Source organism: Manis pentadactyla, chromosome 12, assembly GCF_030020395.1.
Source record: "Manis pentadactyla isolate mManPen7 chromosome 12, mManPen7.hap1, whole genome shotgun sequence".
Lineage (NCBI taxonomy): Eukaryota > Metazoa > Chordata > Mammalia > Pholidota > Manidae > Manis > Manis pentadactyla.
The window spans coordinates 33,268,988-33,295,450 of NC_080030.1; the positions used below are offsets into that span (position 1 = coordinate 33,268,988).

The window sequence follows — 26,463 nt, forward strand, 5'->3', positions numbered from 1 at the left end:
CGGGTTGGGAACGATTCACAGACTCACAGGTCTTAGTTCCATCCTCTGGAATGGTCTGCAGGGCACATCCGGTCCCTGCTAGTATTTTAAGAGGGTGATCCCACCCTTCCTGCATGACTGCACTCCCCTCGTAGATACCTTTTAAAAGATGGATATAAATGCTTGCATCTGTGGAGATGGTGTCTGACCTGTACAAAGTCTGGGTGGCATTTTCCTGTGTCACTGGAACCTTCTATTTTCACCAGTGCAGCCTCTCTCCATCGGCTCTGTTCACCAGCATGGCCACATCGCGAGTGTGTGGTCAGCTAGATCCGTGCACCCCTTCGCACTCACACGAATTGCGGATAAGCCTGGTCTCTGTTACTCTCTACTTATTTCATAGGTCCATATTTAGGTTCAAACTCTTGTGTATCCTGTTAATTCATATTTTTAATTGGATTCCTCATTCTAGCTGATTGATAGCCTTTTGAATCCCAATTCTTTTGCTTGTCTTTATGTTTCCACCAAGATTTTACTGTGCAAAAGTTTAATAAAAGTGAATATTTTGTGCTTCAGAAGTACAGATAAAAATGTTCAGTAGGGGCATGGGTGCACGGTTTTGAAACAGCTTTACATGTATTGTGGAGGCGAGCAAATAAGACGGATGGTGGATGGCGGGAGTCAGCTTTCTCACTGCTGGGAGGGGGTGTTAAAGACACAAAGGGGGAAGCTGCTGGGTTGGAGTCAGAGATATCAACGTGGACTCACATTCAGCTCAGTACAGATGCAGACAAACAGACACAGAAGTAAGTACAGGTGTGTCATGCATGCATTTCCTAGCGCTGTCTGCTGAGAGGGCCGTTCCTCTCCGCAGGGACATTCCTGGGGCATTGAGCATATCCAGGGCCCACAGCATGGCTTCTAAATGCAATTCCCCAATAAAAGAAGCCAGGGTTCCTTGCAGAAATGGCTTGTCCTAAGACTGTGTCAGAGAAAATATGAGATGATCCTGGAGCATCTCATAGAAGCAAAATGTGAAGAAGTGCTCAAATAGCATTAAGGACTCGGGCACGGCAGGGGGACACAGGAGCCGACATGAGAAGCTCTCGATGCCTGAAGCTGTAATGGTGGGAGCAAAAAAGCAAATAACGTTAGTTCTGCATTCTGACTCAAAGAATAAGATACATCTACATGAATCCGTGTTGACATGAGTAAATGACTGAATAAAAACCTACATTGGAGCAAAGGGACAAATATTCCTTACAGAAGAACTCCGAATAACTCATGGAGATGCTCCCCACCTCAACTCTCTGCCCTTGAGCGTAGCTGGACTTCACGACCTGACTCCAAAGAACAGAGTGTGGAAGAGGGGGCAAGACGGCGTCACACTGGACAGACCCGTTCGCCCACCCAGCCAGGCGGCCGAGGCTGATGCCCTCGGGACGTCATGCAGGTAGGGTGCACCCGAAATGATGTGACGAGAATGGGATTTATCCCCTTGGCTTTCTCCCATGGAAAACCTAATGTATATGGTCTGTTCATGAGAAAAAATCAGATGAAACAAAATTGGGGGACATTCTGTGAAGTTGCTGACCAGTAGTCCTCAAAACTGTCACTAAAAATGAGGAAAGACTGAGAAATTTCACAGAGCAGAGGAGGCTCCGCAACAGGCCCACCTTTACAGCTTTTCTGTACATCTAAAATTATCCCCCCACGTTATTTAAAAATTAAAGAAAGGAAAACACATGACTCTTACATTTATGTTCGACTGACAAGAACAAGAAAGCTGTGATTCTACAGATGACCTCTTGCCGGTTGGTATCAGGCCAGCACGTGTCCGTCTGCGGCACCAGACCGGCCGCATTTCCCTCCACAGGGCTGGACGGCCACCACCGGGCTGTCCCCTTCCCTGGCGCTGGGCCTTTTCCACCCAGTGTCCAGGTGGGTCCAGCCTCAGAACCTCACACCCCAAGGCGGTCGTGTCCCCTGAGACCCAGACCAACTCCAGCCATTATTAATTACACTGTTGTTATTTTGGTAGGAAATCTCTACTTAGAAATCCATCAGTACTTAAAGCGGAACAAATCTAAATCCTAGACCCTCGCTAGGTTTTCCAGTGATCCCCCTCCTGCCTTCCCTGTAGTCAGTGACTTGTGGGTCATCTGTCAGTTTTCCTTCCTTGGCCTCTGAGACTCTTCCCGTCTCTGGCCTGCCAGTAAGGTGGCCTGCTGCTGCCTCTTCACACCCCCCATGCACACGGCGGGGGAACCTCCGCGCACGGCCCCTCACCCTCCCCATCCTGCATCCAGGGGCTTCTCTGGCCGAGGGACCATTTTCCTTGGAAGCCTCAACATTTCCTTCCACACAAAAGCTACACCGCGTACCGAGGATGTCCGCCGTCCCCGCCAGTGTAGCCTCCTCCCCAGCCCCCGCGGCGGCTGGGCCTCGCTCCCCGCATCCCAGCCCACGTCCGCCCCCCATGGGGCTCGGCTGCCCCCCGGCCGCTGCCGTGTGATCTCGGGCGCGGCCGCCTGCCTCCCGGACAGTGACCACATTCCCCCCGAAGCCGCATCACACTCCTCAGATAAGCTTTTGAATCCAATTTCCTTCAAGACTCCAAGTCACAGCAGCTATTTCAGTGACTTCTTAACATTTATGAACAGCTATAAAGAATATATATATTCTTCTGTTTCCATAATTCTCGGCTTTATTTGAATGTAAACTTTTTGGGTTCAGGCTCTGTGTCCTTTAAATAAATAAATAAATATTTTGTTTATGCACATGAATTTGATAAAGTGTTGTTTGAACACCTTTTTCCCCTGGGTGTGCGGCTTGGTGGAGCATCTGACACCAGGAGCATCCCATCCGACACAGGGTCTGTCTGTTCAGTTTGCTTTTCTTCACGGGAAACAGTGTTAGGCGCAGGCCGCGCCCCCAGGGCCCCCAGGACTCCGTCACTGCTTGGCGGGCACTGCGGGCTTGTCGCCCTGTGTCCTCCGAGGTCTGATCCGCGCCCCGATCCGGGGGCTCCCGGACGCCATCCAAGAAGCTTCTAAGTTTCTCCCGTGCAGTTTGCACCTGGCAACCCCAAACCCAGCGCAGACCTGCTCTTCTCTGAAGAATCGTCGTGGCATCTCCTTATCTTTCTCCATCAGCCCGCCGCCGTGCTCGCCAAGCCCCACAAGTGTCAGTGCATGTGGTTTCCGCCTACTACACCCTTCTTGGCCTCGGGCTTCCCACCTCGGCACCCCGGGTCCGCTCCTAACGTGCTCCCGAGCGCGCACCGCTAACGTGGTGGCAGTTCTCCGCCTGCTGCCTGGGCCGGGAGCCTGTTCTGCAGGCCAGGCCAGGGAGCGCAGGGGGGCGCAGAGCGGCACAAGACACCTGCAGCTTCATCGGGGGCTGCCGGCGAGGCCCGCGCCCACACCTGTGTGAGAGTGTGTGTTCACGTGACACGGTGCGTGTGCTTGTGTGTGTTTGGTGGAGTGTGTATGTGCGTGAGAATGCGTTGGAGGGAGCGTAGTGTGTGTGAATGGTATGTTTGTGTGGGACTGTGTAAGTGTGCTGGCACGTGTGTTTACGTGTGGGAGTGCACTGTGTTGGTGAGGCAGTATGAGCACGTGTGTGCTTGCGTCTGTGAGTGCGTGTGAGTGTGCGTGTGAGCACCCGCACTGTGAGTGCGGGCAATCAGCCACCAACTCCAGGGACCCGCCGCAGGGAGGAGGCAGAGGCGGACACCCCGCTGGGCCCCAGCAGGGAAGCCCTCTGCGGCCTGGCCAGGGTTGGGGCTCGTGCCCCACAGCCTGCGCTGGCCTTGCCATCTCCCTCCTGCTCCCACTGTGGCATCCTAACCCTTCTGGGAGCCTCAACTTCCTCGTTTGTGAAATGGTGACAATTGGTATTTGTCCCCAGGCGGGGATAGCCTGCGGGGGCCTGGTGGGCCAGCACGTGCATGGGGAGGCGCTGTGCTGTTAGGAATTCTCCCGGGGTCCTGTGGGGGGCACACCCTCTGACCTAGCCCCGACCTGCGCTCTGTTTCTGTTCTTCTTTGAAGAAATAAGCAGCGAGGAGGAGAACGTCCTGTGAATCTCTGCTGGCTCCCAGGCTGTCCTGGCGTGTCTGTAAGTTCCCGTTTGGCGGAACCAACTCTGGGCTCCCCAGGGCAGTGTAGTGCTGTGATCAGCTTCTGGATGTCTTCACTTATTGGCTTTGAATTGATCTATCAAATTAATAAAAGTCATTTATCACTGTCACTGGGTCAGGATAAAGTACTCAATTTATCGCCAGTTTGGCAAACGTCATCAGTAACACATGTTTTGCTGACTCTGTTGGGTGAGTAATTTCCACTGCATAATCACAGGAAGCCTCTGTCATGGTCCCGGGCTCTCTGCACATGACCGATGGTCCCACCCCATCAGCTGAGGCCTGTCCACCTGGGCCCTTTATTATCTGGGGATGGCTAACACCTGCACTGCATCTTGGTCGTGAGTGTACCCAGGGCCGCTCATGGGAGGAGAGGTGTATGGGCTGGGGTCAGCAGAGCCAGAGAGAAGGCATGTGCAGCAGGCCAGGCCTGGGGCACCTGCCAGTCCCCTCTGCCCCACATGCCTGGCTGACTAAGCGTCCTCCTGACGGCATGGTGTCAGGCGCAGTGTTGAGAAACAGTGGAAATGAGGTCATCTGCAAGTGGAGATTCACTTCCTCTGGACCTTTGTAACCAGGCAGGGAAAAAAAATTTAAGAGATGCACCTCCAGCTGAAGTGCCTCCAAATGCCTTTGTAATTTTTATTCTTGCCAGCAAAGAACAGACCACACACAACACACACAGATTCGAGCTTGTGCCAGTCAGTGCACATGTGTGCAAACACACAAGCCCCCATCACGGACTTCCCTGCCTCGGCGCTCCACGCTGTCCCTCCGTGGCTCCGGACATGTGACCATGAGGCAGAGGGCCAATGGGTCTGTAGAAGGTGGCCGTGTTTTGTGCTTCCAAACGCTTAGCCCCAAATCTCAGGGTTTTGTCCGCAGCTCTGCCGGGGGCTGGCCAGGCTGGGAGCTTCCATGCCAACTGAACGTGTACTTTGGGGAAATGAAAGCTGGCCTCCCAAGAATCAAAAAAGGAAATGAATCTAGCTGGCTGCGCTCTTTCCTTAGGCCCTTCACTCAGGGGAGTGCTACCCACTTTGGGCCCCGTCTAGACCCTTCATGTTGCTGTGAGACAATTTCTCCTGTGTCTGTACGTGTTTTCTGCAAGTCAGGTCTGTGTCTGAGAACCACACAGAGGAAGTATGAGAGCGAGTGTATGATTTCCCTTCTCGTCCCCCAGCATTACACAGTCCCAGTAGAAAGAAAGAATAGCATTTACTTTAACATGGCTTTTTGAGGGCAAAAACATCTCCTGGAGACACTTCCTCAAAGCTGACATGGCCACTCCTGAAATGCTGACCAAAATGAATCCCAGCTAAGAGCCTGGTGGTGCCCTGAAAGATTGTGTACTGATGGCTTGCATTTTTTCCTTTCTCACAATTTCAGTCTTCTATATGTAAAAGAAGGCTACTTCTCTTAATAATTATGGTAGCTATTTAAAACATTTGTGGCTATAATCAGAAACCTCAGCCTTATCACTCTTTACCAAAAAGAGTTCCGTTATTATACATTTTGATTCCTATGGTCTGAAAGAAACTTAAGAAAAACTAATGAAATGTTCTCAGTTTTTATTTAAGCTCCATGAGAATTTTTTACTCTGAAAAAAAATCCTTTAATAATTATATAGAGTGCTGTTAATATATCACACCCTCACATTCCTGAAATTTCTATGCAAATTACATAAGACTGGCTATGCATTCCCACATTCTCACAAAAGGGCTTGTGCAGCTTTGCAGTTAATACGCCAGCTTTATTAGTAAGCTCGTGGTTGATGGACTCAATGAAAACTTTGGTTGATCCTTTGCTTCAGATATTCTGACGACTGCCATGTTTCCGACTACAGGACGGAGATTGTATCACTGGCTGTTTTCTTCATCCCCCTCAGAAGTGATCTCTTCAGGAAGGAAAGCACAAGCTATAAATCACTATTGATGTTTATAAAGGGTCAAGAATTCCAGTTTACCAAATGTTCCTTTGCATTTTTTTTTCTTTTTACCTGGGTTTTGGCAAAAACTTTTGGATGTCAATATGTCTCATTTTCACTCACAGGGTGTTACAAAAAAGGAAAGCAAAGAGGTGACCTGAAATTTGTTTATTTTAATTAGGAAAAGATTCTTAATTTTTCAAGGCTTTCCACCACAGTGAATTTAATACTATATAATTAACTCTAATGTGCTTCTGATTTGATTTGCAAAAATTCTTTCAATGTAGTTACTAGGGAAAGTGAAATGCAAGATTCCTGCCTGCTCATGGATTTTGAGTCTGATGGTCCCTTTGGGGGCCGGGACCTGCTGGCATAAATGCTGGAGGATGCCCTCTGTGAATTTCCCTGGGAAGGCTGAGGGGTGGCAACAGAAGAGGAGCCTGCAGTCACAGTGGGCCCCAGCTTCCAGTGTCTTCCCGGGTTGCAGAGCTCAGAAACAGGTTCGCATGTGGATGAAGGGCATAGATGCCAGCGAGGAGAGGCAGTGCTGGTGAATCTGTTCCCAGGCCGCCTGAGTGATGCCTTTTCTCCCTAAGCATCTCAGCAAGTGCTCACTTAGGTACGCAGTGGGGATGTGACTGTGGGGATGGTTAAGTCTCTGGGGGTGGTCATCAAGAGCCTGGAAGTAGATACGGTGCCCCCCTCCCTAGCTGGAGGAGGACATGATGTTTATTTGTAAGGTAGTGGTTGTAACTCCCCCAGAAGCCAGCAGGCGGGTGGATCGGTTGCAGGGGTAAAGGCAAACAGAGAAACCTGGGTTTGCATCTCAAGTCTAGTGTTGATTTCTTATGCAGCCTTAGGGAAGAAAATTGGTTAATACCTGGAACCCTCTTCTCCAAATTTGCAAGATGCAGACACTAATGTCACCTTTCTGGGTCTTCATGAGGAATGCCTTACCGTGTGTAAGTGCACAGCAAGGGTCTGGCCCTTCCATGTGCTTGATGCACGGAGATGCTGTAAGGGCTCGGTGGTCCTGGGAAAGGCCCCTCAATCAAAATTATCTTCCCCACTGACATGTCTCAGTGAATGACACTCCCACCACCACGTGATCATTAGATTACGCCATTTGAAGACTCCAGTTTAAACACAAACCACACTCCATGGAGGAGGTGCAGGGGAGGGAGCCGCACCACGCAGCTGGAAGCACCTATGTTTGAACAGTTTATCGGGTTAACCAGTCAGTTGATTAGCAGTCCCTGACAACTGGACAAACTGCAGACCAGCATGGGGGTGGGGTGGGGTGCAGCAATATCCTTAGGGAATGGGAGAGAAAAGTCCTGATCCTAAAGGGCTGATAACTGGGCCAGTGTCCCCACTGTGGGTGTGGAGAAGGGGGATGGAGTCCACACCTAAGAATATGGTGGCTGGGGGAGGGACAGGGACTTACAGACCTACCAAGTGTCTAAAGGTTATGAGGGTTAGGACACATTTGTTTTCAAATGGTATTATTAGTCATTTTCCAATAATACACTCAATGTATTTTTACTGAAACTGGTACTTTTCCAGGTGAAGAACCTTTAAATGTAAAGCAATGGGTCCTAACGCTAATCTGAAAAAAGTACAATAAATATGCTACAGGTGTCAAAGAATTCTGGAAAACCAAAACCAAGTTTAATAAATATACTTGGGGCAGGAGGGAATGGAGAGTTGATGGGGAAAAGGTTCTTCCTGCTCTCCGCAGTGGGGCCCTGGAACCACTAAATAAGTAGCATAGTGACACAGGTCCTTAGTCACCGAAAATATTGCAATGCCTGTGTCATCTTGACCACCTGTTACTTGTTCATTGAGAACCTTCCATATGCCCAGCACTGTGTGGGGTGCTAGAAGGGATATGAAACCGAGCAAATGTGCCCGCCTGGAGGGTGGCAGCCCCTGCATCTCCCCAGTCAGTGGCCCCACGTTTAGGAGATTCCTTCTTCTAGTCTTTCCTTAAGCGGGGCCCCAGCGGCTTCCTTTTCACCAGATGACTTGCTTCCTGAGCAGAGTTGATCTGGAACCTGATTCAGGATGGCTTGATCAAATTCTTTATTTCAGAAAGTTGGATGGATTCAGAGACAGACACAAGTCAGTTTCTACCCCTGGCTTGAACTTAGGATATGTAAATTTGGGAGAGGAGAGAATGTTATATTTGGTTGTATACTTACAGAGACACAAAAAGCCCTGGTCCATAGAGAGAGAAAAGAACAGAACAGGCTTGCAGAGAGAAGCAGAAAGGAGAGCCTGGGGACTTGGAGAAAACGCAGTGGAATTCCTGATGGCTTCCAGTCCTGGGTTCCAGCCTCTCTTTGGCTGTGCTGTACTCCTTGTCTATCAGTATAGATTTCATGTAACAAAATTCTGCCTGCAGTAACTTTGACCAGGGTTCTCAAAGCTGGGCCCTGCTGACTCTGGGGACAGAGTAATGGTTTGCAGGGCTGGGGCCTCTCTGGGCACCACAGGGAGTTTACAGCACCTCTGGCTTCCACCCACCGGTGCTGGGCCACCCTCCCTAGTTGTGACAACAAAAATGTCTCCGTCTGTCAGGTGTCGCCCAGTGGAAGGGGTAAGGGGGAGGGGAAATTGTTTCTGGGTAAGAATAACTGACTTAAATAAGGAGACGTTTATCTTTGTCATGTGACAAAGAGTCCATCCAGAGATAGTGCAGTGGCTCAAAGAAATGGTTGACCTGGATGCCTGCTGGCCTCTCCCTGCACCATTAGCTTGTCCCCTTTGTCCTCACTGGGGCCAGATGACCTCTCTGCCTTCTGCAACACATCCGTGCCCCGGAGGGAGGAAGGGTTCAAGGCCAAGAACTGCACTGGCTTCCCCAGAGGCCTTGTCCAGCAGGTTTTATTTACATCTCACTGGGTTCCATGGTGCCTCACAGAGAGGGGAGGGTGGGGAGAGGTGCTCTGCACTGGCCGCATTGTCACCTCAACCAAAATGGGACTTCCGTTACTAGGTGTTAGGGGTCAAATTGTGTCCTCCGCCCCACATTCGTATGCTCAGTCCTAACCCCTAGTTCCTCCGAACGTCACCTTCTTTGGAGCTAGAGCTGGGGCAGGTGTGATGGGTGAGCTGAGGTCGTTAGGTGGGTCCTTCACCTAATGTAGCTGATGTCCCCGCAGAATGGGGAAATGTGGACACAGAGATGTGTGCGAGGGGAGCACCACACGAAGGTGGACACACAGAGAGCCGGGCAGTGCCCAGAAGCCAAGGACCGCCAAAGATGGCCGGCAAGCACCCAAAGCTGGGAGAGACGCTGGGAGCAGATTTTCCCTCCCGGCCTCAGAGGCCCCAGCCCTGCCCAGAGTGATTTCAGACCTCTGGCCTCCTGCGCTGAGGCGTCTGTGGTGCAGGCCGCCCAGTCTGTGATGCTTCCTTCAGCCCCACTAGGGACCTAGTCCGCGGGGGAAGATGAGAGAAGGGATATAGGCCACATCACTGGCAGAATCAGCTCCAGGCCTCATGAGGTAAATAGGCTTGGGTTCTTACAGTCCATTTCCTTTTCTGATTAAGCTAGATGGAGGGAGTTTGTGGCATCTGTTTAGCAAAGAGCCCTAATGAAGATGCTTCAGTCCATAGAGCTTCAGGGAACTTGTGGTCTAGGGAAGGAAGCCAAGAGGTGTACATCTGACCCTCAAAATGGCACAGGGCCATCAGCAAGATACCAGTAGTGGTGCACCTGCCGTTGCAGGCAGCAAGAGATTGCCTTTGCCGGTGCATCGGGGAAGGCCCACTGCAGGAGCCTGGCCTGCAACGCTCAGCACTTGGTTGCCTGGAGCTGGGACAGAGCGTCCAAAGGCGGCGGTGTGTGCAGGGCAGGGCAGGCGCATGGCGGCCTGTGTGCAGACCCACTGACTGTGTCGTTTGCCCCTGGTGTGGGGCGGCCCCGTGCAGAACAATACATCGTGACACCGTGGAAGTAAGTGGCCTGTTGGCTTCTACTCTCTGCTGAATTCTTGCACTGAAGACCCAACATGTGAAAGATAAAGAATTGGAGGACCCTTCTTCTTCAGCAAGTTCATTTTTGACCCAGTTCTCCTTTGAAAAATTTTGGCAGGATGGTTTATGCTTTCCTCTCATTTCTTCCACCTCCTGACCTTCCTTCACACCAAAGCACCGACTGGGTCCTGTGACCCAGCAGCTCAGCCCCTTTGACTTCTTGGCCCCAAACACTGACTGAGAACTGGTTCTGGCAGCAAACCTTGAGGGACTCCTTGCCAAGCTCTTCCCAGAATACTCTGTGCAGGAGCCTGAGAAGTTTCACAGTGTCTCCTTAGTTAGATTTGCAGACAAACAGAATGATGTGCCAGGATGCCCCTGGCAGGCGGCCCGCACTGCTGGAGACCCATGCGCCCGGGCAGCACCTTCACACATGGTCAGCTCCCCCGCCTCCCCTCGAGGACAGGCTTTCCACAGATCTGTCTCGGACCCACCCCCTGAAGCAGGAGCTCTGCCCCTTTGGCCCTGTTCTGTCATCACAGCATTGGACAATATTAATACTATGACGTCCTGATGTATTAGAAGCTGGGCTTCCTTGGCAGCTGGTGCCGTGTATGTAAGAGCAAGACTCCAGGAGGGCCCACCGCTGAGCGGAAGTGGGGGTCCTGGGAGGCATATTGTGGGGCTTCCGTCGGGCCTGACAATTAAGCAGTGATGTCCTCAGAGTCGCAAATTCTATCCATCGACCATGAGATATTAGTCCTTCCTACATGTATTAGCCTCCTGTTGCTGCTCTAATAAGTCGCCCCAAACACAGCAGCTTAAATCAACACAAATTTACTCTCTTACGGGTCTGGAGTCAGGACTCTGAAACGGGCTGTGATGTGAAGGTCTGGGCGGGGCTGAGTTCCTTCTGGAGGTTCTGGGGAGAATCCAGCTCCCTGAGTCTCCCGGCTTTCAGAGTCACCGCCATCCTCTCACTCGTGGGTCCCTCTGACGCCTCTGAACGGGCCACCCCAGCCTCTGCCCCATTGTCCGGCCTCCTGGCCTGGCCTCGTGATGAGACTGGGCCCGGCTGGGTGGGCCTTGCTCAGCCTCCCTCAGGATCCTTCACCGAATCACACCGGTCGCCCCGAGGGTCATGTGCGGTGCTGGGTTAGGACACAGGTACCTTGGGGTGGATGTTCTGTCTACCACACACTGCAAAGAGTGCTCTTTTCTAACAAATTTTGGGAATGTTAGATGAGATACAGCTAAGCAGGTTTCTTTACAGCAGAACTTTTTGGAGTTTTAATACGCTTATCTATATTATCGAATCCAAGAGAGAAATTTAGTATGTAGTATTTCCCAAATTTGTTTGACCAAAGATCTCTCCTTTGTCCTTTTTATCTCCATGTAAAACTAATGAACATTTCAGGATAAAGTAGGAAGAACACAGTCTCAGGAAACACACTTTACCTCTGGCGGGAAGACCAGGCCCGTGTGAGTAGATTCCATCCGCCCAGGGTCTGACGCTCGGCTCCGGCAGATAACAGAGCTGGGCCTCCTCCACGGAGCACGTTCTCTGCAAGCCCCACGTGTTGTGTGAATAACTGAACCCTGGGGAACAGGAGTTCCTCATTTGGGGTCTGAAATTCCATCTCAGAAATATCTGACTAGGATTTGCTTGACCTCAACTCCACCTTCAGAGGCAGAAGGAGGCGTCCCTCCCCCGCTTGCCCTCGCACCCACCCCTCGGCCTCGCGCGGGTTTATAAGACGACAGTCTCTCAGGAATCCACGGCTATGTCTTTCCCACCCACCTTCACCAGTTCTAGTTCCCATGCCCTGACCCTTTCCACCAATGTCACCCATAACTCTCCCCTGGAATCACCAACAGCTGAGATCGCCAGGAAAATCTCCCCAAAATACCCTGAGCAATTCCCCTCGGCTCTCTCTGCTCCCTGATGGTGGCACGAGCAGGGATACAGGCAGACAGGGCAGGCCCGGGAAGGTCACTGTGGGTCCCTGAGCGAGTGTGCTAGAGGCCTGGAGGCCTGGCGGCTCGGCTGGACAGCAGGTGGGTGGGGAGCGCTTCCAGCGTGGCTTGGATTCATTGCCGGGTTTGTCCAAGTTAGCGGCAGTGCTGGGAGTCCGGGGTGCCTTGGGCCACTCTGCTGAGCTCTCTGGACACAGTGCCGCCCCTGCCGGGCCCGGGAGCTTCAAGCACCAGGGAACACACTTCCCTGAACTGCCCTTCTGGCGTCCTCCTCCCCTCCGGCCTTCTTTGCAAACAGAACTCCTGGGCCAGGAGGCCTCTCCGGCCAGGGCTGCTTCACCGTCAGGTACTTATCAACCTATTTGTAGCTCCAGTTCAGGATTCAGATTCAGGAGTATTCCATTAAAACATCACATCAGCGAGTCCTTGGAGAAAAATCTCTCACACAGCCTTTGAGCTCACGGCCTCTTGGCCGTGTCAGGCGCTGCTAGTGTGTTAACCTTCATAAGGCGAATCGCCCTGGGGCCCTGGGCTTCGCCACTGGAGCTTATTCCTGGGTGCCGGCCCTGGATCGGCTCCCAGGCCCGCTCGGCACACGCCTCTGCCGCCCTCCCCTGAGGCCCGCTCCTGCCTGTGGGGCCCCCAGCTGCTCCTGTGCCCAGTGTCGGCATCTGGGAGAGCAGCCGGGAGGCCAGCAGGAAGGAGCAGCTCTGGCTGCATCCAGACCCCCCAGGGAGGCAGCCCTTCTCTGGCTTCCCCGGAGTGGCAGGGAGATGGAGGCCGAGGAGCCCCAGGAGGGGGGACGGGTGGGCTGGGGAGGGGGGACGTGCCTGGGCTGTGGGTCAAACCAGAGCACACACACCTTGGAAAAGTTCCATGTTGCACAGTTTTAACTGCAAAGTAAGCATTTCAGGGTGTCTCTGTGGCTGAAGGGGACCCTGTGCTTGAACTTAGTCCTTTGGTGTCCCCAGAAGAAGAAAGTCGGGAGTACAGAGCACCCCTTGGGCTTTGCTCTTTCTGCCTCCCGCAAGCTTTCAGTCTGCCGGCCACATGACATCAGCCCTTATTTTTAGGGATGTTTTGATGTGATACGTTTAACATGCTGCTGAGACCCAAGCCTTGGGCAGTGTGGCCAAAGGGCACCTGAAGGGCGCTTGGCCTTCTCCTGTCGCCATGGGGCCAGGACGGTGGGAGGCCTGGAGGGCGGGGTGGGCGTGGGGGCGGGAGCCTCAGGGCCGACTCAGTGGCCCCCAGGCCTGAGGACGCTGGTCATCTCTGGCCTACCTGGTGGCCAAGGCTTTGCCAACCTGCCTGGCCGCACACACCTGGTTCTGGCCACATGTGCACTTCAGGAACAGTCCCTGAAAAGGCACCAATGGCACCATTGAGGCCCCTTGAGCCTAATTCTCAAGACAGAGTCTTTCTGCACTTTTGAGACAGAAGTGGCATTGGCTGGGTGTTGGCTGCATGGCGGCCCACAGTGACCCGCGAATGGACACCAAGGAGCATGACCATGGCTGCACATGGCCCCCACTGAAGGCCAAGGGCAGGGAAGAGAAGAGATGGTGACCCCTGAAGCCCCCTTTGCCCAGTCCTGATTTTTTTCCCTTTCATCTTTTACAAGTCTCACCGCCCCTCCATCTGTGGCTGCTTCCCGGGTGACCTGCTGGGAGTGACCTTAGAGACTGTTACTGAGCAAGTGCGTTCCCAGCACCAAGCAGATGGATAAGGTGCTGAGCTCCCTACAGGACCCCAGGCATGGCCTCAGGGCAGGAGGTGGGCTGCAAACACTGAAAGGAGGGGGGTCCCCAGAGGAGCAACATGTGTTGGTTGTTGTCACAGAGTCAGAGGTGAGAAAGGATGGATGGGCCCCCCACCCACTGCCAGACTGTCAGCTAGGAAGTCAAGGCAGAGAAACAGTTTCCGTACGTACCCACTTCCAGATATACAACCCCGCGTCAGGGTGTGAACACGCACCAGGGTGTCCTAGTCCCCAGCCTGGCCTCGGGGAAGCAAGTCCACGTTTGCTGCTCCGAGTTGCCTGGAGCCCCGCCCTGCGGGAGGAGCCCTGGGGGACTGTGCCGCCTGGAGGGAGGCCCCTGCGGGCTGCGGTCGGTGGCCAGTTGCGGAACTGCACAGAGAGTTTAATGCCAAGACACAGAGTTATTTTTAGTGATCTGAGGTTCCTTTTCTATGTCTATTAATAAAGAATAGTGAGAATTTCTTCTACATGGCACACTAGTCTATTTCAGTCTATACCTGATGGCCTCACACAGGGGTCACTCCATGCAGTTGTGTTTAAAAGAGTTTTAAAGATATGCCAGAAGAGTTGGTATTTAAAGGATATAGGATGGGTCTTTTTAGAAAGTAAACTTCTGAAGGAGGTACAGAAACCTGTTCATTAAATGAGTAACTACTTTCTTTATCTTTTGAATTTTCATGCAGCATATTAAAAAAAAAATAGGATATACATACAATATTAGAAGAGATGGCTGATTCTAAAATATTCCAGATACTGTTTCCTCCAACTATAAGAACTTTCCAAACTGTGTATTTGCGATCCCAGCTTGCCCTGTAAGCCTCGGCCTTTCAAGCCCAGAGCCTGAGCCAGTAGGGACCCAACCCTGGCCCTGGCCCTGGTCCTGGCTTCTGTGCCATCTCCAGGCTGCACATGCTGGGTCCTGACTCCCTAGGGAGCACGGCCTGTGGGCTCTGCATGTGGGTTCCTCCCTTCCCTGCATTCCCGGGAGCCAGGCGCAGGGAGATCTGTTGGTCAGATGAGAGGTAGCCGTCAAGGGCAGCTCAGTGCAGAACATCAAGGATGTTGGCTCTTCCAGGTCCAGACAAAGAGGAGCAGACAGATCTCACTCCCGCATCACCTGCTTTGATGGCAGGGGCTGTCCGACCTGAAAGTCATCATCAGGTTTAGAGGAGTCAGCCGCCTCCACCTGGTGGATCATGTCCACCGTAGGTGCTGGAAAGGAGCCCAGGGGCATATGTATTGTCCTTGTCCCCTGGCCTGGGATCTTTGGTTTCCTGTGTGCCCTGAGGCCCCGAACAGCAAAGGGGATGGCTGGACGTTCCTGTCGGGACCCACCCCTGCTCTCCCTGATCTGAATGGGCCTGTGTATCTGTGGTTCACAGCTCTGCCCTCCAGCCCTCAGGTGATGGATTCCACCTTGAAGGAGTGAGAAGCTACTGGCAGGAGAAGCCAACTCACTCAGGCCTGGAGCCAGCCGGTACCATGCTGGCTTCGTGTCAGCAAACCAAGCAAATGCCTCCTGAAATGACTGCAAGGCCCCAGACGCCCACCCCTCCTCAATCCTGCATGGATACACAAAGCTCCTTCATTTGCATGTCATTCTGTTTGCATATGTGTGACTCCACTCCACATGCACAGACCTCCCCTGCTCGTCGTGCTGGTCTCCTTCTCTTGGAGTCAGGGAGCAGGGCATGGAGATGGGGCTGTGGATTGCAGGGGGAGATGATGGGGAAGGAGGCCTAGGACAGACTTGGTCTGTGGTAGGGGTTGAATTGTGTCCCCCCAAAGATACGTTGAAGTCCTAACCCCCAGCACCTGTGAGTGTGACCTTATTTGGGAGCAGGGCTTTTCCAGAAGAGGTCAAGTTAAGATGAGGTCATTAGGGTGCCCTTAATCCGGTGTGACTGGAGTCCTTACGCAGGATGAAGAGACAGAGACACACAGACCGAAGGCCATGTGGCGGCGGCAGCTGGGAGATGCTGCTGGAGAGGCCAGGAGGAGCCTTCCCGGAGGCCTGGGAGGGTGTGTGGCCCTGCACACCCCTGGACTTCAGACTTGTAGCTTCTAGAACTGACAGAGAACAGCTTTCTGCTATTTCCAGTCTGTGGTGCTTTGCTGTGGTGCCCCTGGAAAGATGATATGGCCTTTCCCCCTTATTCCTTAAAACAGAGCCATCATTATGATTACCATTATCATATATTGAAGGAATGTGTATTTAATAGCCACAGAATAAACTGTGGGACAAGAAAAGACCACTCATCTGCGGTCCACAGCAGGGGCTGACTGGCCAGCAGCCTGCAGGTCCAGGTAGACAAAGCTAAATGGCCCGGAGCTCCACACGCATGTGCATGCTCAGAAATAAATAGGCTTGTGATGGACGGCCTATGTGGATGGCCAGGGAGGGGCAAACAACCATAAAGGAAAAGAGAAGAGGGTGTGAGGCCTGTAAATCAGCAGATGCAAGAGCCCTGGACGAGTAGGGGAGCTGGAAATAAAAGGCAGGCTCCAGCTCCTGCTTGCAGAAATTAAAGCAGGAAATAGAAGCTTGAGCACTAGCTGCGGTAGCCTGCTGACCGAAGGCCGCAGAGGCAGCCCTCTGGGAAGGAGGAGGGCCGGAGGGAGATGCCAGTGGCCTCTGTCACCCCCTTGAGCAGCAGGGCAAGAGTGAGCCACCTGTCAGGAGTTTGGTGTCTGGGTTTAGGACAATTACAGAACTGAGATCAAAGGGTCTGCATCCCAAAGTGACAGTACGAGTGGCTCAGAACCCCCATCACCTTGGTGACATGGCAGCCAGAGCCGTGGTACCCATAGCCTGGGGCTGGTATGTGCTAACAGCTCTGGGCTGCAGAACAAAGCTGAAATGAGAGCCCGGCTGGAAGCCAAAACGTGGGCAGCACACCAGGAGGGGCCCACGTGCCAGTGGAACCAGGGGCTTGGTTGGGATCACAGGAGAATTTTCCAAAGTCCCAGGGTTTGTCTGAACTTGATGAGAGGTAAACAGCGACAAAAGCACAGGAACCAAGGAGGGCATATGACCTGGTCCTGGAATGTCAGTGACAGAGGCTCCGCCCTGAGAGCACAGACTCACCGTCAGTCTCACGGGCTGGCTTTTCCACATGGAGGAGACTCCGGCAGATGTCCTTCTGCTCAAGGGAGGATCAGCTTAGAGCCTTCTCATTTACTTTGCTTCTACTCTTTAGCCAAAGTAAGGCCTCCTTTTATCCTCCCACTTGGAAAATGATATTACTCATGCTAATTTTAAAATGAAAATGGGTAGATTTGAGTTATGACAAAAATCCTTCTAAATCAAAACTTCCTGTGTCATAAAGATTTCCACATCTGAGTGACAATCTGCATCAAGTGATGCCAGGACACCAAAATCCTTCTATAAACTAAGAGTGGGAACTGTTTCCTGGGGCTCACTACAACACCCATATCAAGCAAAACCAACACATGTGGACTTAGTGGTGATCATGATACAGAGAAAAAACATTTAAAACCATATGGACATATGTGATTATTTGGGATTAAAAATCACAGTATTATAAAACTCAAGTAACAGGAATGCACCGAGATAGAAAGAAGGTGTGTGAACAATACCAGAATGACCACAGGGCTGAGGGAGGCAGGGCTGACACTGTCTAGTTTTTTGATATTGGCCAAAATATGTAAGTGATGAAACATCTATTTTAACTCTAAAACGGGGATCTTTCTTCCTTACAGGGCTGTTGTAGTGAAGTTACCCCACACAGCTCGGCACACAGTAACCACAGAGGTGGCATGTAATAATAATGTGGTGACACATGACAATGGTTCAGTGTGGAAAACATATGAAGGGTCCTCATGAATCTCCAAACATGTAAGAGTCCCTAAAATATGGTCCACAGACTTCACAGTTCACAGAAGTGGAAATAACAGTAAACGAATGAATTCAGTGACTGTTAAAGGGAAAAGAAACAACTTTGTTCACTATCTAAACACACTACTCAGATCATCAAGTGCAAATACTGAATGGCAATAGAACAGGTGTGACGCTGCTGAGACTGTAAGTAAGTAGGAATACCCAGGAATTCCTGGCGGAAGTGCAAATTTGATTATTTTGGAAGGCAGTTAGGTAATTGTCATCAAGAGACATAACATTTTACACTTTGACCCCATAATTCTGTCCCTGAGAATGAAATAATTCAAATTAAGCGGAAGCTATACTTACAATGAGGCATAGAGAAAGGATTACAAGAATGTAAAAAAATCTAATATTATGGCAGTGGTCACTTTTTCATAGAATACTAACTTTATAACACATTACACGGTGATTAAAACTGACATTGTATACAAAATAGATATTATCTAAAATAATATCAAGTAGTATGCAACATATTGAATTGCCAATATTTAAAAAATAACATATATAAGCATGTCTGGATACAGATCAGAGGAAGCTATAAAGAAATGCAGTTCATCTTATGTTAGTAGAAGGAATTTAGATATAACGATCTGAGTATTGTTTTATTAACAAATATATTTCAAAATGTATGATTATCTCAATTTCTCCATATTACCTGTCATGAATCTATAACCCCTCATGATTTTGTTTAGTAATGACCAATATTAGGGTATAGAAATCCAAGTCAGGGATTCAGTTGAGACACACTTGAACTATGTCCTCTTTGGGGAATTTACTGGTTCAGTTTAAACATACTGCCTGAGCATGTATCTGTGTCTCTCTAAAGAAAACTTCATTCTCCAAGATTCAAACCTGCTTCCTGATACTTTCTTTCATATTATTATAGAAGTCCAACCTTTTAATCTGCTTAGTCATTCTTTATTTTACTTAAACCTCCTCAAAACAGTTTCAAAAGTCACTGGATTTTTCAATCGGAGAAGGAAAAGTTAATTAGGAAAGTACCAAATAACTAAATAATATTATATGTGATGGAACTAGCCAGATAGGAATGTTCAGCCATTCACCTCTCATGGTTTTTGAGGAACCTTCCAAATTTTATAAATGATGAAAACACGCTCTCAAAGCTCAGAATCAGGCCCTACATATGCATGTGAAGAGAAGCTGTTTCTGTCTCAGAGTTCTAGTTACACAGCCATGCCTACACTCTTTGTCTGCAGAATTCATGCAGTTATCAAAAGGACTCAGCACAAACCCGGCAGTGGGCCTGCCAGTGACTTAGCTGTAGCCATGGCTGCACACACTTCTGACCTGTGAAAAACGCAGGCCTTTTTCTGGGTTTGGAATGTCCGTTGCCCACGCCTTCTGCCTGCCTTTCCTCCCCCTGGAATCTTGTTGTGTTCTTACCTTCAACCCGGTTTCCCACACCCCAGACCCTCTAGGTCCACGTGACCCCCGCTGCCATTGTGGGCTGGTCCTTCCTGCTTTTCACAGCTGCTGTGGGAATCTCCACCTGGTTGGCTTCTAAACAGCTGACAGGCACCTGTGTGTCCCCTCCCAGCCGAACGCCTGCCTCTCCAGTGGGGAGCTGGGCTCATTCTTGGTGCTGACATGGGCCCATAGGCCCTCGGAGACCTTAATGTTCAGTCCATGGGAGACTTCAGGGGGCTCTGAGGTCCCTGAAATCATGGGTGAAGTTTGTGCACCTGTTGGGGGCAGGCTCTGTTGTGGCCTCCCAATGGCGGTCCCAGTAAACCCCTTGGGGTTTAGGCAAATCCTGGAGGTCTCCTTCCTCTTGCTGATCATTGGGTTAAGCTTTGGCATGACTTCCAGACCACTGGGCTCCTAGGGGAGGCTGGCTGGGAACTTCTGGGAAAGAGAGTTCTTACTCACCAGGGGAGGCGCAATCGGGGTGCTGCTCCTCCTCCTCAGGTCCCCTCGGACCCACAGGGCACCCAGAGGGCAGACCTTCCACCCAGCAGGACCACATGCCTGGCTGGTGTGACAGAGGCAGGGTGGGAAGCCGGGAGGCACTGGGGCCTCCAGGAGGACCAAGTGTGGCCTTCACCAGCCCTGACTAGTTGACCTCCATCTGTTAGGTGTGGGGCTGGGGGTGCTGCGTGCCGCCTGGTGAGAGGGCTATGCTCGCTTTCCTTCCCTCTCAGTCCCTCTCCTTTCCTTACATTCCCCACTCCCAGGCAGATTACAGGGATCTGCATGGCACTGGCTGCTCTGGCTTCGCCATGCTTGTGGCCTGTGCCTAGTCTGAGGGGGCCCTCCCTTCTCGGCCCCCTGGAATGATGGATCGCTCCCCACAGGCCCTGGACCTAGGAGCTGTGGGTGGGGGCCCTGCGCAGATGGCGCTCTTGGCTCAACCCAGGTGGCTGAGGGACGTACCTTTCTCCCGGCCTTTCTTTTGGGAAAGGAAGTCTTTGGAAGTTTGTAGCAACTGAACAAATCTTGTCACTTTGATAAGCAGGGTCCCGTTTCGCTGCCTCTGTGGAGAAAGCTCCACACTTCCTCTGATTGTTTCAGTTTATTGAATTTCAGTGTGTGTGACATGATCACCTCATTCCTGGGGAGTGGGGACAGGAAGCAGGGTTGGCCTGGCGTCCCAGGTGGCGCGTGAGTGGCCGCACAGGCCGGTTATTCTTGGAAGTTATTTTGAGATGCTGGCCCATCAGCTCAGGTTTCTGGGCCCAGCCTCAGGGCCATGTGATACCAGGCCCAGGCGGCTCATTATAATAACAGAGCCAAGCTCACTGGAGGCAGTGGCCCTCTGAGGGCATCGGGGTCACGCTGGCTCCCCGAACCTTGTCTCCCCCAGACTCCCTGGGTGCCACCCAAGGGAGAGAGCAGATCCGGGGCTGGGGGGGGGAGAAGGCGGGCAGGAGGGCAGAGATGCACTGCCTCGGGGGCTCCCCAGGACCCAGACGTGCCCCCAGCGCCGCCCAGGGAGAGCAGGACTCTCGGGAGTCTGGTTCCTGAGATCCAGTCCGTGGAGCTGGGGGGCCGCCTGCAGCTCAGCGCAGGGGAGAGTGTTCCTGGGGCTGAGGCTGGTGAGGTGGAACCACCACGCCCTTAAGTAGGAGCCCCTGCCTCCTGAGAGCTCACTGGCTTCTGTCAGGGGCCTCCCACCCAGGCCCCACATTTGCTGTTTAAAATGTTTAATTTAAGTAATTTCTTATTATAGTGGATGCTGTACTTTACCAGAACTGTAGCAACAAAGTGCCACAAACCCAATGGGTTAGACGACCACGGATCATCGCCTCCTAGCTCTGGAAGCTGCAAGCTGAAGATCAGGGGGTCCACAGGGCTGCGCCTGCTGAGTCTCTGGGGGAGCATCTGTCCCAGGCCCCCCAGCCCTGGGGGTTTGCTGGAGATCTCTGGCACCCTGAGCTAGTGGGAGCCTGACTCCGGTCTCTGCCTTCACCTTCACCCAGTGTTCTCCTGCGTGCAAATTTCCCCTTTGTTGAGGACACCAGTGATACTGGACTAGGGCCACCCCACTCCAGTATGATGTCACCCTAACTTAAGGACACCGGCAGTGACCCTGTTTCCCAGTAACATTCTCAGTTACTGAGAATTAGGATATCACATGAATTTGGGGGAACACAATTAAACCCATAACAGAGGTGGGACATAATTTAGAAAACAGAGACAAGTAAAGAAGAATTTTAAATTTCCTCATTTCTACCATTTACCAATCACCACTATGAATATATCCTTGTAAGGATACACTTCTTAGAGTATATCCTTCTGAATAAAAAAGTATCTTAAAATGAGCCAAAATGTATATTCTGTCCTGTACTTGCTTTATTCAATGATCTCTACCTTTCTAGTTCACTAAATTCTTCTTGTCTAACACCCAGTCTATGTTCAAGCTGTGTGTCATGCCCATAGCTTTGCCCAGACCGACAGTGAGTCCGTGGCTATTCACTCTAACTGATCGCTATGCCCACGAAGTCTCTTCAGCCCACCACGGTCCCCCTTTTATGACACCGACTGATTGTGGGCCAGTTATGGGGCACAGGAGCTCCCTCCTGGATTCGCCCAGTTGCTTCTTCAGGATGTTGTGTATTTTAGCTTGCTGCTCTGTCCCGGTGGTGCCTGTAAACTGTGGCTCACGTTAGATGTCTGATGGACTCCCGTTGAACAGTTTGGGATAGACAGCCTTGCAAGCACTTCTAAGTGCCTCATGTCAGAAGACATGAAACGTCTGAGCAGCCCACGTCAGGCCTGCTGAGTCTGGGGATGTTGCACGGGGGGTCCTGCACTGGGTGGGACGAGGAATCCGATAACCTCAAATACTCCTTGCAACACTGAGGTTTTTGCGATTCGAAAGTTTCTGATGGTAGAGACAGGAGCTCGCCCCTTCTGGTGGCAGCTGGTACTGGGAGAGGGCACAGGGTGGTCTGTGAGCCGCCCTGATCACTGCCCTTTGGGGAGAGCATCAGTCCCAGATGTCCAGGTGCAAGAGGTCTTCCCTTGGATCCCTGACCTGTGTCGGCAGAACTCGGGGGGTGAGGGTGTGCTTTCCCACCAGATCTGTGCCTCCAGAACAGTCCATGGCACCTACAGCTGCCAGGCAGGTGTTCTTCATCTTCCTCCTGCACCATTTCCAGGAAGGTCCCTAGCTCTTGTTCCCTAACAATTTACAGTATTGTTTTTTTTTTCTTTAGAGGAACAATTTACAATTTTATGCATACATTTGCCAATGTATGTGACAGATGCATACACTTGGATAACCCAAGTTATCCGGACACAGAACGTTTCTCTCAGCCATAAAGGTTCCTCGTGTCCCCATTTCCATCATTCCTGGCCCACCCAGGGACCACTGTTTCAGCTCTTTCCACCTAGATTATTTCGCTTGTTCTAGAACTTCATGTAAATGGAATTGATGGCTTGTTCTCTATTAGTCATTTCATGCATGGCGGTGTCAGTTGTTCACGGCCATTTTCCTGGGTGGTGTTGCTTTATGTTAACACACACTGGTTTGTCCCTTCTCCTGTGGACGGACATGTTGTCTGTTCCCAGTTCTTTGCTACTATAAATACAGCTCTAGTAACATTCTTGTACAAGTAACTTTGTGTACAAGCATCATTTTCTTGGGGGTAAATACCCAGGAGTGAAATCAGTAGGTCAGACTGGAAGTGGTTGTAGAATTCTATGCTTCCTATCCTAACAACAGCGTATGGGAGTTCTGGGCTGTCAACCTGTTCTTTTTTGCCATTCGGGTGGGTGTGTAGCGTATCTCAGTGTGGCTGTAATTTGCATGACTTGCGATAATGAGAAACTTGTGCATGCTTATTGGCCATTTTGACATATACTCTTTTTAATATTTATTTCTTCTTTAATAAGCACTCCACCTGTTGTTGAACTTACGCAAACAGGCATTCGACACATGAATTGGAATTCTCGCTCATCCTTCAGTGAAGACTATCCAAGATCCGTGGGCAGGACGTGGTCAGTGAGCAGCAACAAAGCCACATTTTCGTCTTGTTGCTCCCGATTCCCACGCCCTGGGTTTCTGGTAAGTTCCGCGCCAGCAGATATGGAGTTTAGTAGGCCGGGTGCTGCTGGCTAGGACTGTTCTCAAAGAGGGTTCTGATGTGGCAGGGGACGGGCAGGTTGGAGGTGGGACAAGGGCAGGAAAGACCCTTTGCTGGGAAGAGGCCTCCTACGGGCTTTGGTGGGAGGGGCGTGGAAGCCCAGGGACAGACGGAGGGGCGGGGAAGGAGGCACGGCCTCAGGGCCCACTCTCCCCAGGCGCCAGGCAGCGCGCGGACCGCCTCCAGCGGAGACTGACGTTCGCTGCCTTCCTTGGCACGGGCCCCCCTGAGCCCGGTGCTTCATGGGACAACCGCTCGGAGCCACCGGGCACCCACGGGGGGTGCACGCTGCCCGCGCATCCTCCTTCCGCCCCGCTGGCGACGGAGACTCGGCCTCTACCTTGTCCTCGCTTTGTGCCCCCTCGTCTGCCCTCTCCAGCTGCGCGCCCGCCCCGGGGGCTCCTCCGTCCCTCCTTGATGTACGCAGCCACAGTGCATTGTGGAAACTGGTACTCCAGTGCCCAGCTTCTGCGGACCTACAAGCTGCCCAGGAATTTCAGTGGAAGGGAGAGCAGCAGGGGCAGTGGCAGTGGGCAGGTCGAGGGTGGAGGGACGCGGGGACAGTGGGAGTGTGTGGGCGGCTCCAGCCTGAGTGCCTGGCCCCTCGCTGCGGGAGGGAAGTGAGGCCGTGACCCTCCAGCCCCCAGGAGTCCCCCTCTTACCCCCCTGCAGCTGTGGAACTTGTCTGGAGAGAGAAATGACCGGCAAATGAACAGATGCCTTGAAACTGTGAACTTACTATCCAGAGACTCTCCTGCAACAAATCCGTGTCTCACAGGGTGGGCACCTCCTCCCGGCGTTCTCACCTGTCACAGGCTCAAACCCTTGGCCTCTTCCTTTGGAATGAGCTACTGTCACCCCACCTCACCTGAACGTGAAATGGCCCCCAAAGGCAGCAGTTCCAGCCTTTTGAGGTTTACAGAGGAAGGAGCTGGACGATCCGGGGCCCACCAGCAGGAGGGAGGAAGGCCACATGGTGTGCCTCGCTGAGGGAGCACTGAGGCTGGGCGCAGCCTCCGGGGCGTGCAGGAGGCAGGCCAAAGAGGATTAGAGGGAAGGGGAGAGGAAAGGCCAGTGCGTAAGCTGGTGCAGCTCAAGCAAAGACAAAAGCAGCCTCCGCGTGCTGGCGCCGGCGACTGTGACCACCATGGCAAGCCCCCTTCCAGCAGGGAGGAGCCCTGAGAACGTTCACCCTGGCCCGTTCAGACTCAGTGAAAGCCGTGCTGGATTGGCCCGGGGAGCCTGGGAGGGCTGCTGGCTGGCACAGGGCGCGCTGGGCTCCTGAGTACCCCAGATGGTGCACTCCCGGGCCCCAGCAGACAACCTCGGCCAAGTCCCGTTTCCTCCCTGAGAAAAGCATTAGCCCAGTGAGGGATGCAGGGACCAGAGCATCTTTGGGGGACAAGGTCTTTCCCTGCAGTGGACCAGATGGAGGCCACTGAGGCTACATTTATCATCCCCCAGACTCATGGAGGGGCCGGGACGGGCTGCGGGGGAAGGAGCTCATTATTCCCTAGCCTCTGTTGTGGTGGATCGGAATCCCAGAGTCTAATGTTCAGGACTCTGAGACCACGTCTAGCCCTATCTCCTCATTTTACAGATGGGGAAACTGAGGCCCCAAGAATTTAAGTTATGTGGCCAAGAGCTCCCAGCTGCTAGCTGGCGAGCCCAGCCTGCACGTGGCCTCCTGAATCCAGCCCAGAGTAGCCCACCAGCCCTGGAAGGGACAAGGACATTGACATGGCAAAGGAGGGAAGCTTCTGACTCACTGAGGGGTGCTGTACTGGTGTGAACCCCACCGGGCAGTCCTGCCTGGGTCGGGGGTGGAGGCTCCAGGGAGGGATGTAGTGGGGGAGCAGGTGGGCCTTCGTCCAAACGGCTCTTCATTTTCCTTTCACTGTCTGGAGTTTCAGGATGTTGGGGGAGGTGAGAGGTTTCCAGTTCCTGGAGGCAGCCTTCCCACCCAGTGTGTGAAGCCCCTCTGGACGGTCTCTGATGGTCACTGGCCCTTCCTGAAGCTTCCAAAGAGAAAGGAATTCTCTTGCATCTGAGGCAGCTGGGCAGCTTCCAGTCCGGTTTAAAGATCGCATGACCTCGGCCGTTCACCCAAACCTGAAGCTTGAGGGTGAACGTTTTATTCTCCGGAGCCAGCTGTGCAGAGCCAGCCTGAACCCCGGCCTACCGACAGACTCATGGGGGGGGCGTGGTGGAAGAAGGCAGTGCTGGGCATCATTGTGTGGCTGTCTGGCTGCCGCTGTTTACCAGCTGTGTGACCGTGGACATGCTGGCCCACTTCTCCCGACACCAGCTTTCTTGTCTCTCCAGGGAGGCAGGGTGCTGTGAGCGTGGGCGACCACTGCGGCCGAGTGCTGCGCTCAGGGACTCCCCCAGCTGTCCAGCGGCCTCCTGGCTCCTTGTCCAAGGACACCGACTTCCCCTGCCCCAAGGCAGCGGCGCGGGGAGCAGCAGGGGCTGCTCAATCAGCCCAGGAGGAGGCAGAAGAGCCTGGCCCTGGACCGCCAGGGAGCCATGGAAACTGGGGCCATGGCAGCCGTGGTGGCGGCCAGAGCCGGGAAGCCCAGGCCCCTGCGCCCTGCTCCCCGCCTCCCTGCAGGTGCCATCTGGTGGGTCCTCTGCTCCTGCAGGCGCCCGCCACCCAGGAGGGGGTGCCCACCCTGAGGGGGACGGAAGTGGAGATGACCTCTCAGCACGCTCTTCAGGCCGGGACGAGTGACGCTCCCCACAAGCAGGAGCGAAGCAAGAGCGTGATTGTGAAGCCTGAAGGGAAAATTACAAGTGTCCTAAGAAGCCTCAAATAAACAAACTAAATCTCATCTGTGGTGAAATCCTTGCTCCCTGTTACCCCGGTTTGTGTCTGTGGTTCCTGGGAAATTAGAAAGTGTTTGTCCACCTACCACCTATTGATCAGATGGTAAAGACCAGGGAGCCTCAAGCTCTGGGAACATGAGTGTGTAAGAAGGTGGGAGAAGTGGGAGAAAGCCACCGGCTGTGGGGAGGAGCTGGGGTGTTGGTGAATAATGGAGGCCACACCTTTGTGGGGAGCCAGGCAGAGCTGACCTTTTCACTCATGAAATGCTGAGGAGGCATTTAGTGCCATACAATCTATGTTCACTCTGGCTAAAAATAAATGCTTTCTGGTTTTTTGCAGTAACACCAA

At 52.5% G+C, this 26,463-nt stretch overlaps 1 long non-coding RNA gene across 2 annotated transcripts in view; it reads right to left on the reverse strand.

The window, feature by feature from the left end:
• Positions 1-20,312, reverse strand: part of LOC118913077 (uncharacterized) — a 49,205-nt gene extending 28,893 nt beyond the window's left edge. For both annotated transcript variants that reach the window (XR_008993174.1, XR_005025072.2), the window contains exon 1: positions 20,071-20,312. This is a non-coding gene — a long non-coding RNA (uncharacterized LOC118913077). The remainder of the gene's footprint in view (positions 1-20,070) is intronic.
• Between the last annotated feature and the right edge of the window lie 6,151 nt (positions 20,313-26,463).